Source organism: Onychostoma macrolepis, chromosome 01 (assembly GCF_012432095.1).
Source record: "Onychostoma macrolepis isolate SWU-2019 chromosome 01, ASM1243209v1, whole genome shotgun sequence".
NCBI lineage: Eukaryota > Metazoa > Chordata > Actinopteri > Cypriniformes > Cyprinidae > Onychostoma > Onychostoma macrolepis.
Window position 1 is genome coordinate 5,096,970 of NC_081155.1, and position 19,085 is coordinate 5,116,054.

The following is a 19,085-nucleotide window of genomic DNA, read 5'->3' on the forward strand; positions in this document are numbered from 1 at the left end:
GGCCTCAAGAGGACTTAGCATTATTTAAAAAACAACTAAAAATCAAGATACTTCTTAATTCAGTTCACCCCTTTAACCCCTTTCCTCCTTTGATTAGCTACACAGTTAAAAATTTTAACGTGAAATTCCAGGTTAATTACTGCATTGCTTTCACAGTAATTTGGCAGAAAATAACCCGGCATGCACAGTAAATGTCTGACTGCATTATTGTAAAATAATGTTCTTTAATCCTATACTTCTTGGCAATTTTTTCAGTGCTGGATTTATTCAGAAAATGTGAATAAATGAGGAAGTCCAATTTTAAAGTGTGATTTCTAGACGTGGAAAAGTACTTGAAATGAATAAAAATCATATTGGGCAAGAATCTGTTTTATTACTAGTTATGCCAAGCTCAATCATCAGTTAGAAATTGTAAGTAGAAAGAGTTTTTTTATTTTTTTTTTTATCCTTAAAATCAAATACTAAGGATACAAAATGTATTATCAATATCTTATCCTTAATACACTCTGGATTTACACTGGTATTTAATCTTGACATCACATGAGTCTCCATCACGTCTGAGACCCCAGAAGCCATTTTCAGGGCTCAAAGGTTGTGAAGTAGGTTTTCCCTCCAATCCAAAACACACCCCAAGGCTCCAGTGGCGACTGTTTCCATCTCAATTTCCCACGTGTGAGTGCCAGTACTGTATCCCACGCTCCTCAACACCACACGGTTCCTGTGCAGATGAAGAGTTGGGCTCGTCCTGACGATGGAGACATGAGATTACAGAGGTCAGATCATCTGACACTGAGACGTCTGTTGAAGCTGTGTTTGGGTTCAGGATCACAGGGTCTGTGGAGAACAGAAGAAAAATATCACTCTCCAAACCCTTCAACCTCTCTGTTCCTCTTTAGAGAAATGAGCCTCCAGAGTCCATCACATCCTTCAAGAAGCAGCTGAAGACACACCTTTTCTACAAGGAAACATGCACACACACACACACACACACACACGCACGCACGCACACACACCACTCACATTCGGAAAAGTAACGTGTTCTAGATTCACTTTACTTATACATTCACATGTGGATAGAAGTTTCACCGGTATTCTTCCAAAATGAAAGCTTTTAATTTATGTATTAAATGCTAAGTATTTGGAAGTGAAGAAATTAAGACATGCATATTATTATGGTAATTTGTTGTGTAAATTAAAATGATTACATTTTATTTACAGTATTGTAATTTACAACACTTAACATATTCCTGTCTTCATTTTATAGGTAAAACTACTGCAAGTCTTTTATTATTATTATTATTAGTTCTATTATTATCATTCTTAATCTGATTAGGTTCCTAAAACACCAGTGTGAATATAATATAGACTGAGGCACTATCACAACAACAACTAAAAAGAGGTCCAGCTTCAAATGTAATGCAGCATCCAGCACTCACAGTAAGAGCAGATGTTCTTCATCTTCTCACACACATGGTACTTAAAGTTACCCAGATGTTTTTGAACATCGATAAGTGCTTATGAACTCAGTTATGCATCTGAAAGTGTGTATTTTACACTACACACTCACACACACGCACACCTCAGAATATTACAGTAATACACATGATAAACTCATGAATATTTTCTTTTAGAAAACAAACAATACCTGTTCATAATGCTGTTATAATTCTGTGGGATGCACATTGAGACAGCTAGATTAATGACTGTCATAAAATAATGAAACGTGTGAGTGTGTGAAGTTGCTTTCGTCCCAACCTGAAGGAAGGTGGCGTCATCGTCCTTCATCCTCTCCTCCACCTCCCGCAGTCTGTCTGAGAGCAAGCCTCTTTTCCTCTTCATCTTCCCTCTCCTCTCTTTCTCTTCTTCATTTAGAGCCGCTATCCTGCTCTCCTCCTCCTTTCTGAGGAACTGATGAGTTTCTCAAACTCCTCTCTGATTCTTCTCTCTGTCTGCTGAACTTGAGACTGTGAGGATGGAGGTTGTGTTATCTTTCAAATGTGATGTCAAATGACACATAAAACATTTTTTTGTTTGTTTTGTTTATAAGACCAGGCTCTCATTTGATATGTCATGGAGGTAAAAGCAAAAAGTGTTACTGCTACCAGGTCAGCTAAGTACATCAGTTTAACTAATTAGAAATGAACTAGAATGGTGTAGCTCTGTGTTTTTGATCTCTTATGTTGAACTTGTCCGTGGACTCTTAGTGTGTATTAACATTCCATCTGTTCCTGGCTTAATTTCCTGTGTTTACTGTATGTCCTGAGTTACGATCTGTCTTTGGTATGTGTTGTGTTGTGTTCTTTCTCCTCCTGCTCGTTCTTCCTGGTCTCTGATAGGTTGTCCAGTGATGGGGTGTATGATAGCCATTGGCGGTTCAGACGAGGCGTGATCTCTATAAGGACGCCCCCGGCATTCAACGGGGAGCTCATTGTTGGTTCAGTCATGTTTGGTTTGAGAGCTCCTGGATCCCTCCTCTGGCCAATGATCACATCTGTTAAACTCAAGTGAAGTGTGAAACCTGTTGATCACATTAATTCGCTCTAAACATTATGTTTTAAGAACGTGGAGCGTAGGGGTGTCCTGCCTATTTATTTTGGCTGGCTTGTTTGGGTTTTGTTTATCGTTAGGTAGTTAGGGAAGTAAAATGTATTTTTATTTCATTGTTCAATTAGGTTATTTAATGTTTGCTTCCTTTTCTTTCTAGATTGGTTTTGTATGTTTGTATGCATAGACATTCTACTTCCTGTTTCTCAACACTATCTCAGAGATATCACAGTGCTCTCACATGATGAGCTCACGAGTGCACGCCCAGCTAACAGATTTCTGTTATAAGATACAAGTGAAACATATACGTTACCATCGTGGCGAGTAGTGTTTGCTTTAGTTGGGCTCTTGACCCTTGACTTTATACATTATATATTTTTGGGGCTGCTCTAACTGTGTTTATAAAGCGCATTTGTTATGGCAAGAAAAACCAAAAAGAGACTGCGACCAGGTGATATTGGTGTGTTACTGATGATTGCAATGCAGTCATCACCTACACTCAATATGCAGTCTGGTTGAGATTTTATTAATCAACAGTTTCTAAACATAATAGCGCTGTGATTATACAGTATAGGATCCAGCAGTCTCATAATCAGTTAGGAAGGATTATAAAAGCATAAAACACAAACATTATTAACTACCCTCTCATTCAAACACAAAGAGAGACATCAAGAATCAGTGTATGAATCTCAGCAATGGTGACAATCAAAAGCTTCATGCTGCAATGCATGCTGGGTACCTAGTCTCTGTGCCGTGAGTGCACTTTGACCTCACATTAGTATGAGCACACAGTGAGGGCGCTGTGAGGTTACACTTTTAGTTCACTGTTACCTCACATTGTGACCTCATCACGAGTATCCTGTGAGCTCACGGTGACATCACTGTGAGATCAAATTGTTGACTGGGCACACATTAAACCATCATGTTTTAAGCACATGTATGTCTTTTTAATAACTATTGAATGACTTTAAGGGTTATTCGTGTTTGGTATGTATGAGTTTGACAATTTTAGCTTGAAACGTTTCTTCCCATTGATTCTTTGTCAAATGCATCATATTCTGGTTATAGAAATCACATCCAAAAGTATACTTTGCAAGAGTGTGTAAACTTGGCATTTCACATTTTCATTCTCTTAAACTCATCCTGTCCTCACTTTCTCTCTTTCTGCAACTTGTATGAATGCATGTGTTCATGTGTACTGTGCTTATCAATAGTGTTTTCACTATATTTTGGATTTGAATATCCAGTGCAGAGTTGATGTTATACGACTCGTTCATTGAATCGCTGCCGACTCAGTGATCAGCCGCAAAACAGTGATTCTGTTCAAATTCTCTATAAAATCATAAATTATTCCCTTTGAGCTAAATAATTTTTTACATATTAACCCTATGCTGGGAACTAACAATCACCTCTAAAATAAAACTGCAAAATTGAGCTAATTCTCTTAAAATAAATTGGTAACCTTCTTTTCTATTTTTTTTTTAGTTTAATCAGTTCCTCAATTCAATATTCTGCAAATAATTGTGTGGAAATGAGCTTTTATTAATCAAAACTCTGAAAGTGAAGTGTGGCGACCCATACTCGGAAGCTGTGCTCTGAATTTAACCCATCCAAATGCACAAACAGACACACCCAGAGCAGTGGGCAGCCATAATGCAGCGACGCCCAAGCAGCAGCTGGGGGTTTGGTGTCTTGCTCAAGGGTCTCACCTCAATCGTGGTATTGAAGCTGAAGGAGATCGCCGGTTATTCACTCCCTCCACCTACAATCCCTGAGACTCAAACCCAAGACCATCAAGTCTGATTCTCTATCTATTAGGCCACGACTACCCTCTGTAACTGTAAATCATAATTTGTGCGAAAACGAATAAACGTTGTCAGAGTTTTACTGCCTCTAATGTTCATTTCAACTGGAAACTGCAGTGAATCGTACATATAGGTATGTTTTTTTCAGTTTTGCAGAAATGAATGTAGAGGCACGTATTTTCAATGAGCCTAGGTTGGTTAACACATTTTAGGTGTCCAACTAAAATAAAGAGAGATCAAGACTATAATAGGATTCACTCACGATGTTATACGATTCACAATACTTATTTCAGATACAATTTTCTTAAAATGTGATTTAAAACAAATTATTTAAAAATTATAAAAGCAAATCTCAAATCAAATAAACGAATACTACAAATAAAAGAAATCTCTTCATATAAACAAACTAAGGCAAACCTGTGCTTTTTCCATTTAAAATTAGAGGCAACCCATAAACAGGTTTGACTTTAGCTTTGTGAAACTACAAAAAACACCTGCACAAAACAAAAACAGCTGATGGACCGAATGAGATGCAAATTCACTGGTGATTATCTAACAGTGGTATTACAGCTTTTCCTCGGTTACCGCTGCCCTTACGAACTTTAATATGCATTAGAGGCAAGATGAAAAGAAAATGCCATCTAAACTTTTTTTAGATGGCAAAGAACGACATGGGGCCCCTCCCACCAGCAGTGATGTCATGCATTAAATTTATTGTACTACCAAGTCTTTTTCCCCCATTTACATAATAGATGTAACAGTAATGAATGTGGTGAATTTTCATTGCATTGATGCATTTGTCTCAGCCCACCTAAAACTATAATCAGCTGAATGATCCGGCCGTTGGTGCTTCCTCAAGAAATAGCTATTATTCTTAAGTGAGTTTAAACTAGGGATGTCAATTTTCGATCATTTCCATGATCGATCGTCGTTTAAATTAACGATCAATTAATTGATTAATCGTTAACCTTAATACTGCGAAATGCGTCTATTGGAGTGGTATATATACGCGGGTGTCACAAACACTGGTGATTATCTGGAAAGGTCTTTTTAAAGCATTATCCTTCATTTTCAACTCAGGAAGTCCCTAAGTGACATATAATGAACACCCAGGTTCAGTCATGTGACAATGTGTGCATGACAATATTTCCAAAATGGTGTCCTGTCTGGTTAGCACATGTTACAGTGTCAGCAATTTTTAAAAGCACTAGTTTTTGTTACAAAAGGTATGTTTCAACCCATGCAACAATTCTAATGTTTTAATAACATATCCTAGATTACTCTTAACCTGATTTTAATACGTTTCTTGAACAAACTGATATAAAATAAGTTACAAATATATCGTGGTGACATATATGTCACATCTGGCTATTAACCTTATAAAAGTAGGTGGAATTTTGATGTGATGTATTTGTCACATTAAGAAAAATGGTAAAAATAGTAATGAGCTGCTCAATTAATTTAGCTGATTCAATTATTTGTAGTGTTATATATATTCTGCTGCTCATTTCAAAGCATATGTGACCCTGGACAGCTGGGTTATATTTGTAGTAATAGCCAAAAATACATTGTATGGGTCAAAATTATTGATTTTTCTTTTATGCCAAAAATCATTAGGATATTAAATAAAGATCATGTTCCATGAAGATATTTTGTAAATTTATTACCGTAAATGTATAAAAACTTAATTTTTGTTTAGTAATATGCATTGCTAAGAACTTCATTTGGACAATTTTAAAGGTGATTTTCTCAATATTTTGATTTGTTTGCTCCCTCAGATTCCAGATTTTCAAATAGTTGTATCTCAGTCAAATATTGTCCGATCCTAACAAACTTTGACTCAGCGTCATTCTTATTGCGGGGATGGCATTTTTAATGCACATATATATATATATATATATATATATATATATATATAAAATAAATAAATACAATAAAATAAAATAATAAAACAAAAAGCATGATCCTTAGAAGCTGTGTACCATTAGGCTGACTACACAGTAAAATCCCCAGTGTTAAATCAACACTGCTCAGAGTGTATTTGGTCCCACTCCAAATAGTGTTAAAGTAACACTGAAGCAGAGTTAAAGCTAATGAGATAATTATGTGATTAATTAAATGATGATTGAGCATTAGTGATGAACAGCTGCTGTTAACAAGCAGAATCACTGAAGAAAATAGAAACACAAGAACAACAACTGACTTCAGCCACAGCCTTTGATAAAATCAACTGAAATAAAAGACATTAAATCTCTGAAGATCTCAGCAGAGGATGATTAAACAACTCCACAAACAGCATCACCAGCTTCACTCATTAATAACCAGACTCACTTTATTTCTGTCAGACATCTACAGAAGATCTTATTGAGAATTAACTAAGGTTTAGATGATGTTTTATTGGTCAAAAAATGATGCCACCATCATGGAGGTTGGTGTTTGCTGTAGTTGGGCTCTTGACCCTTGTAGAACTTTTAAATAATTTTGCTTCTAATTAATTGCAATAGTGTTTTACTGCAAACACTTGAACATTGCTGAAACAGAAGCTTGATGTAGCAGATTACACTTTCTGCTTATCAAAGACATGACTAACCAACACAAAGTGGTTTCTCTTACTTGCTCTTTGATTATTGACTTAAACTAAAACACAGCCAAAAAAATATGTAAGCATATATATAAATATCATGTGTTGCTGGATATATAATGATCATAATTCTACAATAATTTTGAGCTCTGTATTAAACATATAGGACCATAACATTTCAAAAAGTTGAGGAGTTTAAGGTCAAGCTTTTAGACATCAACACTTATCATATGATCCTCAACAGTGGTGACAATAAATATTTATACTGCAGTGCATGGTGGGAGTTTTTACTATGGTGTTACCCAGCATGCATTGCAGCTTGAAGAATTTTGTTGATTGTCACCATTGTTGAGATTCATATGCTGGTTCTTGATGTCTGTGTTTGTCTATACGATACAGTTGTTCAAAAATTTTATGCAGATGGTTTTAAAAGCATTCACGATAACTGTTGGATGCAACATTTTCTCATACTGTAACATCAGTGGGTTAGTTGCGCAAACCCAAAATAAAAAAAAAAAAAAAGCATGTAGTCTGGCCAGTTCACAATGATTGTCTCATCACACAGAAGCAGGTATGTGCTCAGTGTAAAGCACTGATCTTTCTCCTTTACAACAACATATGCATTGTTGCAAAGAAAAAACTAACACACCAAGTCAAGTGGCAAGAGCCTAACCAAAGTAAACACTCATCTCCATGATGGTGGCATTGTTTTTGACCAATGAAGCATCAATGTTTAAACCTCTGATAATTTTCAATAAGAGCTTCTGTAGTCATCTGACAGAAATAAAGTCAATAATAAGTGGAGCTGGTGATGCTGTTTGTGGAGTTGTTTAATCCTCCTCTGCTGAGACCTTCAGAGATGTAATGTATTTTATTTCAGTTGATTTTATCAAAGGCTGTGGCTGAAGTCAGTTGTAGTTCTTGTGTTTCTATTTTCTTTCAGTGATTCTGCTTGTTAACAGCAGGTGTTCATCACTAATGCTCAATCAGCACTTAATTAATCACATAATTATCTCATTAGCTTTAACTCTGCTTCAGTGTTACTTTAACACTATTTGGAGTGGGACCAAATACACTCTGAGCAGTGTTGATTTAACACTGGGGATTTTACTGTGTACCATGTGCTAATATACTGATCTTCAAGCTAGAGTGAACATTATTGGATTGTTTCGACATTGCATTGAAATTTAAGATTTGAGACAATCTGCCTACACCACTGAAATTATGTTAAACTTTACAATCAAAATGTGTTATAGCGATTTGTCTCCAGATTTGACTGTAATGCAAACACTGACACTTCAAACCAAATCAACATTTAAAAAACTACAACTACAACTACTTTGACAAAATATAGTCTTTAATAATGTCTAAATATATGCATCTGAATGAAAAACCAAATGCAAAGTAACTATGTCTGAATCAAATATTCCCAGAAACCATGAAATACACAGTAATGTTGATATTTTTATATGGCTATACCTCCATCTAGTGGTTTCACATGGCATTACAGATGGTAAATGCATAATTTAGGGGTAAGTATTTAGTACAGTAAAATATTTTTTTAAAGGAAATTACATGTTAAAGGGGGAAAAAAAACCCTGGCATCAACCCTGATCAGGAGACATGGTGAAATTATGCATAGTAGTGCAGATACTTTCCGTAGCATCAAGATTACAAACTAATATCATATGGTCTGCTGAAGAGGAGGATGATTAGGATAAATAGAGTGAATACACAGAAATGTCATTTCCTAATATTAGCTCAAAATTCAGAATGAACACATGGCAGTCAGTCTAATGGTAGCCTACACAGCTTATAAAGGATCATGCTTTTTTGTTTTATTATTTTATTTTATTGTATTATTAATTATGAATTGATTTTTTTATATATATATATATGTATCTGTGCATTAAAAACACCATCCCCACAATAAGAATGACGCAGTCTAATTAAAATAAAGATGTGTTCTCACGTCTGGAGTGTTTATTGAACCAATCAGATACGAGTAAATCGAGAGTCAGCAAGAGCCTCATCTGATTGGCTGAAAGAAGAAGGTCCCGCCTTCCACACGCGCTTGCAAATCTGAAATCAGTGAGAGAATCGTGCCAAAACTGCAAGCGCAAAGACGCGGGTTATTTGGGGAACATTTTGCTCTATGCATGCAAGAAGTCATTTAGACAGTTGCAACGATTTTTTTTTTCTACACACAGGCCTGCCGCGGATAGTTGTAACGCAGTGACAGCCAATGAAATTGAAGCATTTCAACAGTTGGCCAAAGAGCGGAAATGATGTCACGGCCAATCAGATATTTTTCATGTATTTATTTGGACCGGGGTTCGAATCCCACTCACGCAGGTCTAAACCATTACACAAACACAGCTTTGTCTTTTTATCAAACAAAATTATAAAATTTACCAATACATTACAGCTGCAAAGTATTTTAAATTTGTGTATTATGAATAGATGATTAGTATTAAAAGAAATACAGTAAAATAATAGTATACATTACATGGTTATATGAAAACATGAATTATATAATAATGGTTATATTAAACATGAATGGTCTCTATTAAATGGCTTTTGAAATGAAAATAAGAGGCATTTAAATTTGACTCAAACTAAGTAATATTCAAGTACTAAATGAAAATTGATTAAGTGATGGAATAATTTCACACTTAAGTCACACTTAAAGTCACACTTAAGTTAAATAATCAGTTAAGTGTTTCCAAAACCATAGTAACTGTAAAATATTTGTCCTATGAAAAAGAACACAGCACTCGTGAAGCAATTTGTAATTTTCAGTTGTTTTTATTAAATGCTTTAAGCACTTTTTAAGATTAGTAAATACTGATCCAAAATAATAAAGTATAAAGAAAAATAGAATTCTGACAAAATATACATATTACAGTCTCACACTGAACAATAAACAAATCAAAATATACAGTATATACATGAGTTATGGGGCAAAAGATCAAGAAATGTCATTTATTTATTTTTTTTTCTGCCACACATCTCTGTCTTTCCATCTCGTAAAATGCAGACACTTTAAACTCTTTCCAGGTCATCTTTCTGCATGTCCTGAGGTTGGTAAATGGAAAAGACTTCAGCAGGGCAATTAACATATTTCCCTGCTACGCCAGGAAAGCCTGTGTGTATGTGAGGACTGTTTGGACCCTGCTTCAGCTCCATTTTACAAAATCTGCACAAGCGACTAACGTGTTCAGTTTCAGGCCTTTTGTGTTTTTGCTGTCCTTTCTCCTGCACCCGTTTCTTTGTGTCCTCAAGTTCTCTCTTAAATAACTCTGGGGTGTGTTAGTTCTTAATCACTGTAAGCATTAAAAACCTTTGTGGAACAGTAGAAGTACCTGACAGGGCCTTGCTGATTAAGAAAAAAGTGGATAGAGGAACCATCTTTGGCTGTCCACAAGCAAGACAAGTCTTCTCCTCAGGTTGCTGCTGCCGCTCCATAACACAATTGTCTCAATGGTCTCATGAGTTAGGAGTGTGGTCAGAGCAGGTGCTGGTGGGTTTGCATCCGCAGGCTTCATTGTTACCACTGGCACACTGGTTGATTCACTACCCGCTTTCAAGACGTTTCTCTGGAGTTGTTTAATAAAGAACTGATGTTCAGTAGTTTGACCAGGTGCTTGACATACTGTGAAATGTGCAGTTTTGTGGTCGAATGGAGCATGCTGTCTGGATCAGTAGAGGAATTGTGGAGCACTGCTGCATGCTCCTGAGGATGTGCTTCTTCCCACGGTGTTTATTAAGCAAGTTGTCAATGGGCTATGTTTGTGCTCAACACCCTGCCACCAGTCTTCACAGGTCCAGGGGGTCTCAGGTGAGGCCAGCAGAGGCAGAGGTGGCGTATATGTACTTCCTACACAGAGGGGAATAAATGAATTAATTTCTGCATTCTGAAGATTCTGATAGAGGCTCCACATGGGAACCATGATATGAAAACAGCGAGGGCACAGGCAGTGTACCAGTGGTGTCTGCAACAAGTTCAATATTCAGTTTAATGTGTAAGAAAACAGAGTTTCTGCAGGTTTTATGAAGGTTAAGTTAAGACATTTTTAAGACCAAGTAAAGCAAATTTGAGGAACAAATGAGAAAAAACAAAAACATGTTTTGTAGAACGTAAATGTCTGAGAAACATAATGAGTTGTATTAACTTCAGAGTTTGAAAATACAATTTCCAACAGATATTCATAATTTTTTTTAAATTCATTTTACAAAAACACACTCAAACACTCTGCTCCAGACGCTAGAATATGGAAATATCTTTTACTGCAGCTTCAGATCATGCTGCAAGAAAGTGATGCTCTTCCTCAGTACACAGTAAAATCCCCATTGTTAAATCAACACTGCTCAGAGTGTATTTGGTCCCACTCCAAATAGTGTTAAAGTAACACTGAAGCAGAGTTAAAGCTAATGAGATAATTAAGTGATTAATTAAATGATGATTGATCATTAGTGAGGAACAGCTGCTGTTAACAAGCAGAATCACTGAAAAAAATAGAAACACAAGAACAACAACTGACTTCAGCCACAGCCTTTGATAAAATCAACTGAAATAAAATACATTCAATCTCTGAAGATCTCAGCAGAGGATGATTAAACAACTCCACAAACAGCATCACCAGCTTCACTCATTAATAACCAGACTCACTTTATTTCTGTCAGACATCTACAGAAGATCTTATTGAGAATTAACTAAGGTTTAGATGATGTTTTATTGGTCAAAAAATGATGCCACCATCATGGAGGTTGGTGTTTGCTGTAGTTGGGCTCTTGACCCTTGTAGAACTTTTAAATAATTTTGCTTCTAATTAATTGCAATAATGTTTCACTGCAAACACTTGAACATTGCTGAAACAGAAGCTTGATGTAGCAGATTACACTTTCTGCTTACAAAAGACATGACTAACCAGCACAAAGTGGTTTCTCTTGCTTTGATTATTGACTTAAATTCATAAACTAAAAAGCAGCCAAGAAAATATGTAATCTTATATATAAATAATATCATGTGTTGTTGGATATATAAGTCTATTTCTACAATAATTTTGAGCTCTGTATTAAACACATAGGACCGTAACATTTCAAAAAGTTGAGGAGTTTCAGGTCAAGCTTTTAGACATGAACACTTATCATATGATCCTCAACAGTGGTGACAATAAATATTTATACTGCAGTGCATGGTGGGAGTTTTTACTATGGTGTTACCCAGCATGCATTGCAGCTTGAAGAATTTTGTTGATTGTCACCATTGTTGAGATTCATATGCCGGTCCTTCATGTCTGTGTTTGTCTATACGATACAGTTGTTCAAAAATGTTATGCAGATGGTTTTAAAAGCGTTCACGACTGTTGGCTGCAACACTTTCTCATTCTGTAACATCAGGGGGATAGTTGCGCAAACCCAAAATAGAATAAAAAAAGCATATAGTCTGGCCAGTTCACAATGATTGTCTCCTCACACAGAAGCAGGTATGTGCTCAGTGTAAAGCACTGATCTTTCTCCTTTACAACAACATATGCATTGTTGCAAAGAAAAAACTAACACAGCAAGTCAAGTGGCAAGAGCCTAACCAAAGTAAACACTCATCTCCATGATGGTGGCATTGTTTTTGACCAATGAAGCATCAATGTTTAAACCTCTGATAATTTTCAATAAGAGCTTCTGTAGTCATCTGACAGAAATAAAGTCAATAATAAGTGGAGCTGGTGATGCTGTTTGTGGAGTTGTTTAATCATCCTCTGCTGAGACCTTCAGAGATTTAATGTCTTTTATTTCAGTTGATTTTATCAAAGGCTGTGGCTGAAGTCAGTTGTTGTTCTTGTGTTTCTATTTTCTTCAGTGATTCTGCTTGTTAACAGCAGGTGTTCATCACTAATGCTCAATCAGCACTTAATTAATCACATAATTATCTCATTAGCTTTAACTCTGCTTCAGTGTTACTTTAACACTATTTGGAGTGGGACCAAATACACTCTGAAGCAGTGTTGATTTAACACTGGGGATTTTACTGTGTATTTTTGTCTTGTTTTTCAGTGCAAATGCCTAAAGATTCTTAAATAAAATACATTTACTGGAGAAACAAAATAACATAAAATACAAAGTCTTGTTTGAAGTGATTTTGTGATTAAAACAAGAACTAATATCTGCCATTTGGCAAAAAAGTAACCTTAATTTAACCTCTTAACTGTCACCGTCCACCCTGTGGGACGCCTACCTTTACTTCACTATTTTACAATTAAATCCTAATCTAATCATGACAAACTATATATCGTTGGAAAGGTCTAAGACTCCTAAATAGGTATTTTACCACTTTTTCTGTTAAAAAATTATGTAGGAAAAGTAATAGATTAATTTATGACCAGAGGTGTCAAATCCAGGGTCAGAAAGTAAAAGTCCTGCCATGTGTTTATTCCACCCATGAACTCAGCAGCTGATTTCACCAGAGGAGGAACCAAGTCATTCCTTTCAAGTCACAAGCAAGTTTCGAGTCAAATCCCAAGACCTCAACGAGTTGAGGTAATTAAGAGATAATTGAGAGACTAATTAAATGTTGATTGTGCATTAGTGATGAACACCTGCTGTTATTGAGAATTACAGAGGATCAGATGTTGATGTTTTATTGGTTAAAATGATGCCACCATCATGGAGATCAGTGTTTGCTTTAGTTGGGCTCTTGACCCTTTTAGTAACTGAGAATGGATTGCTTTTAAGCAATTGAAATATTGCTTCACAACAAACATTTGCACATTGCTGAATTAAAAGCTTGAGGAAGCAGATGAGCTTACACTTTTGGCTTTTATGTCACTTGAATGAACATCATGAAGGTGTCTCTCTTTGGTTTATTTACTGACGTTCAGCTGTTACAGAACTGCAGGAATTTACTATTAAACAAATGCCATCGTAATATTAAATATTGGAAAAATTAAAATTATATTGCTCAGGCTTTTAGACATGAACACTTATCATACGATCCTCAACAGTGGTGACAATAATTATTCATACTGTGGTGTTACCCAGCATGCATTGCAGCATGAAGCATTTTGTTGATTGTCACCATTGTTGAGATTCATACGCTGGTTCTTGATGTCTGTGTGTGTCTGAGTAGGACTGGAGTTTAAATATTTAAATGCATTAGATTTAAAATTATTTCTCTATAACTACTACAGCAGTAAATTCATTGCACTGTGGTTTCACAGAGTTGTTTATTCAAAAGCAGAACATAAATTAAAAAAATGAAAAATGTTGTATGTGTATATATATATATACACACAGTATATTGGATGCAAACAGGTAAGCACCTGATGATTACCTCATCATATGAAAACAACTAACAGTTGCTCACTGCACAGCACTGATCTCTCCGCTTTACAACAGCACATGCATTGCTACAGAGAGATCTAACACAGGAGTCAAGGGTCAAGAGCCCAACTAAAGCAAACACTGATCTACATGATGGTGGCATAATTTTAACCAATAAAACATCAACATCTGATCCTCTGTGATTCACAGTAACAGCAGGTGTTCATCACTAATGCACAATCATCATTTAATTAGTCTCTCAATTATCTCTTAATTACCTCAACTCGTTGAGGTCTTGGGATTTGACTCGAAACTTGCTTGTGACTTGAAAGGAATGAGTTGGTTCCTCCTCTGGTGAAATCAGCTGCTGAGTTCATGGGTGGAATAAACACATGGCAGGACTTTTACTTTCTGACCCTGGATTTGACACCTCTGTTTATGACAAGAGTGCACCTGAAAAAAATCTACATCATGACATGAATTCTGACCTTTGTCACAGAAAGTCTTCTTAGTTGCCTTTTTCTCTATCACGAATTAGAAATCATAAGAAATTATTTATCAGTAGAAAACTTAAAATTTCAAAATTCATCCTTTGAAACCCATTTTAAAATCAGACATTGCATTACCATGTAAATTGTACATTAAAATCATGTTACAAAATATTTTCATTCATGAATTATAAAAAATTAAGTTTGGATAGTGCACTATAATGTCTCTGTTCAAAACTGTGGGTGACAGTTAAGGGGTTAAAGGGAAGTTTTGATAGCTCATAGACTGATATTTGTTATTGTTTTAAGAATAAACTCATTTAGTTTCATTATATTTTTTAAGACTTCATTAATATTTGCATTAGGGCTGCAACAACGAATCGATTAAATCGATAAAAATCGATTACTAAAAGCGTTGGCAACGAATTTCATAATCGATTCGTTGTGTCGACGCGAGACGTTTGATTATAAAAAAAAAAAAAAAACTGTAGTTGAGCGGAGCGGAGTGAACACACTCGGTCTCTCTCGCGCAGGGATGCTAGCAGAGTTCGGCGCCTCATAAATAAATTTTTTTTTTAAAAACGAGCGGAGGTAGAGGAAAGATACATGGCGGAGGCAGAGAGATCCGTGCGACCCAAGTCATCCAAGGTGTGGGAGCAGGGGCGGCGTTATGCGTATGGCAGAGTATGGCAGTTGCCATACCCTAGCCCAGTCAGGTGCTGTGAAAAATTATCCAAACTTGAGTCGCTTATAATTCGTTTTTATTATTTTAAAATCAGAGAGTTTTAAAATAGTAAACCAATGATAAGCATTAAAATAACTTGTCAGTAAAACTTAACGCCATTGGATCATCGAGCTCTCAGCGAGACCTCGTACCTTCACCCGCCTCCGTTCAGATTGACGCGCGCACAGCCTGGAGAAGATGAGATCTCTGCTTTTTCGCAATGCAAGGGTGAATAAATAATTGATGTTTGAATAGTACAGCGTTTTCTTTACTCAAACACTATGTCAGTAAAGGATAATGTTTTGTGTGTTTGAAGAGTGGAGAAGAATTAGTTATTTGCTGTCTATATCGTTTAAATATCCTGTGCATTATGTGCATAAGCGCTTAATTTGAGATTTTGGCCAAGTGTATTAAGCGACAAGAAAAACTAAGCGCCCATATAGCTACAATCAAAGTTATATAACCTGTAAAGTTGATGAAAGCATAATGCACTTGCTGCTTCAGATAACAGTTACAGCTGTTCTAATGACAGACAAAACACTCCATCTCCGTCATTCTCTGGTCAAAAACATTATTAACTCCATTTGAGCTTGATTTTCATATAATGTTAAGTGCAAGTGTCTGATACAATACCAACGCTAACGACGGAGTGTTGTTAAATTATTTAATTTTTGCACCACCTCCCCAAAAAGGCTATATATTTGGCAGATGTAAAGCATACATGTGTATGTTTTTTGTGTTAGTCCATTTTTATTTTATTTTATTATTATTATAACAGCTCAGGGATGTTCAAGGAGCAACATGTTTGTGCACTTTCTAAAGATTTTAGTTCTGTTTTTGAATAAAGGGTTGGAAATTAATGCTTTTCTTGTTTTTGTTTTTTAAATCCGATTCATCGATTAATTGAAAAAATAATCAACAGATTAATCGATTATTAAAATAATCGTTAGTTGCAGCCCTAATTTGCATCTGAAATAAACATATCTTGATTGAAAGATGTTTGATATTTGTATTGAAAACAAGACAAAATACAGAGGAAGAGATTCATTCACTTTTTGCTTTGCATCCAACGTTTTATGAATTTAATACATTCTTCTCTGATTTAAAACTTTCTTAAGGCATTAATTTGTGTACGGGTAAATTAAGACATTTTAAGACTTAAAAACCTGCAGAAACCCTGTGTATGATGTAGCTGATGTGTCCAATATTTACCTGCATCTGACTGAGGATCTGCATGGTACCAGGAGAAGATGACAGCAGTGTAGAAACAGTGGTCTCTACAAGAACATCACAATAGAAATATTACAAAAAGCAATAATTCTGTTACAGACACACACACACACACACACACACACACACGTCTGGTTTGCTATCCTTGTGGGGACTCTCCATAGGCGTAATGTTTTTCTACTGTATATTCTATTGCCCTACACCTAAACCTACCCCTTACAGGAGACTACAGGCATTTTTAGATTTTCAAAAAACTTAATTCTGTGTGATTTATTAGCTTGTTTACCCGTGGAGACCTCAATTTAGGTCCCCACCGTGACACGAGTCCCCATGAGTCTGTGTGTATTCAGGTTTAAGTCCCCACCTGAATAGAAAAACAGGTACACACACACACACACACACACACACACACTCCTGCTGTTCTTGTCAGACTGACATTCATTTACAATTTCATGGCTGTACTGTAAATATAATGGCCAATACAGTAACAACAGTGGTAAATTTATTGTTGTGACTCTGCTGCTAAAATACCATGGCTAAATTATGGTTACTATAGTAAAACCATACTTGGGTAAAGTTGGTTTTATATTCGCACATTCACAACATTCACGACATTTCCGCGTTCAATAACTTTGTAATTATATGTGCAAAAAAATTTTCTTTTGTAAATTCTAATCAGCAACATCATTGTCAACCTACTACATTTTTTTCACAATCAATCAAAATGGGCAAGTATTGTTTTAATGTCATACTTACTTGCTGAATGTCCGCTGAATAATTGAATGCAATAGTCCGAATGTGCGAATATCAAACCAACTTTACCCAAGTTAAAACCATGGTCAGAAAACATTTTTGAACTGTGGAATACATGTAATATCATTACAAAAATGAGAATAATTGGTTACGCCCATTCATAATTTAGCTTGTAATCAACAGATGACGTGTTAATGATGACAAACAATACACAGAAGCGTAAATTACAGCCATGTTCATTCATAATTTGGCGTGCAAACAATCAACGACAAACTATAGTAAACAAAACCCGATAGGGTAAAGTTTGGTTATTAACGGTAACAAAACGTAAACTGATGTCACATAAAGTATCTTACCTTTGACAGATGCGCTGAGAATGCGTTGAATTAAACAACCGAGGCTGTTTTCTTCTTCTGCGAATTCAAACTTCCCTTCGGGGCCGAAACGCGGAAGAGCGCCACGAGAGCGCTAGCGGCCGAAAGTATATTGCATCCGTAGTGGTTTAGCAGCACTACCATTGAGAATGAATGGGAAACGGTTTAGGGCCGTTTAGCTAAAGAACGCGAGCTTATTTGGAGTAAATAGCTACTGTCTAAATGGGAATACAATCTGTTTATATGAACTCTAACTCTATGATCCGATTCTCATTTTCGTTACATGTGCAATATGTTAAAACAAACACATAGGGGGGATGTGTCTTTCCTCTTTAAACACGGCATGTTTAAAACCTGAGAAAGCATACAAGTTTGTGTAATTAAACTCAAGTTTGCACTGACACCTTGTGACAACTAACGTAGCCTTTATCAGAGGACTTGTGCGGTGAGATAAACGATGTACAAAGTTGATCGTAGTTTCAGTTTCAGTCTACGCTTTGAAGTTAGTCCAGCAAAGTTGGCAAGATATTCACAGATTCAACTTTTCCGGATCAATAACTCACGAGCAAAACATTTTACTACACAATCGACGCCTTTTTTCTTTCGTAGTGATGCAGAAAGTGAGCTACAAGCGAGTTTTCCTCAAAACAATTTTCTTCCGCCCTGTACAAAATAAATTGATCTCAAAGCGCTGGAGTCTGAGAGACAAGACCTAAGGGACCGTCTGCAAAGTGCGAAACAAGAAAAATGTTACTAATAAAATACTCAATAACTTCACAGTAACACACTGTAGTGTCACCAAATTCAGTTCACACATCACTGCTCTCCTGATGGTTATACTACAACAGTTATTTCGAAAAGAATTGCTTTTGAATGATTTATGTTTTATTTATTTATTTATTTTTTAAATAAATTCACTTTTATTGGACATAATAGTTAACTTCACAGTAACACACTGCACTTTCACCAAATTCAGTTCACACATCACTGTTATACTACAACAGTTATTTAGAAAATAATTGCTTTTGAATTATTTTTATTTTTTTATATATATATATATATATATATATTCAATAAATTCACTGTTATTGGACAAAATAGTTAACAACTTCACTGTAACACACAGTACTTTCACCAAATTCAGTTCACACATCACTACTCTCCTATCTTGCTGGTTTTAATACAACACCTTTTTTTTTTTTTTTTTAACCCTAAAACCCTATTGGGGACAAATGTGGGCAAAATAATTTTGATTTATTTTTTAAA

General features: G+C 35.7%; 1 long non-coding RNA gene across 1 annotated transcript; it reads right to left on the minus strand.

Annotated features, from left to right (window-relative positions):
* Nucleotides 1-9,741: 9,741 nt before the first annotated feature.
* Nucleotides 9,742-18,430, minus strand: LOC131547128 (uncharacterized). The gene is made up of 3 exons (XR_009272854.1): nucleotides 17,802-18,430; nucleotides 16,675-16,739; nucleotides 9,742-10,810 (listed from the first exon to the last, which is right to left on the minus strand). It is a non-coding gene; the product is annotated as an uncharacterized LOC131547128 (long non-coding RNA).
* Between the last annotated feature and the right edge of the window lie 655 nt (nucleotides 18,431-19,085).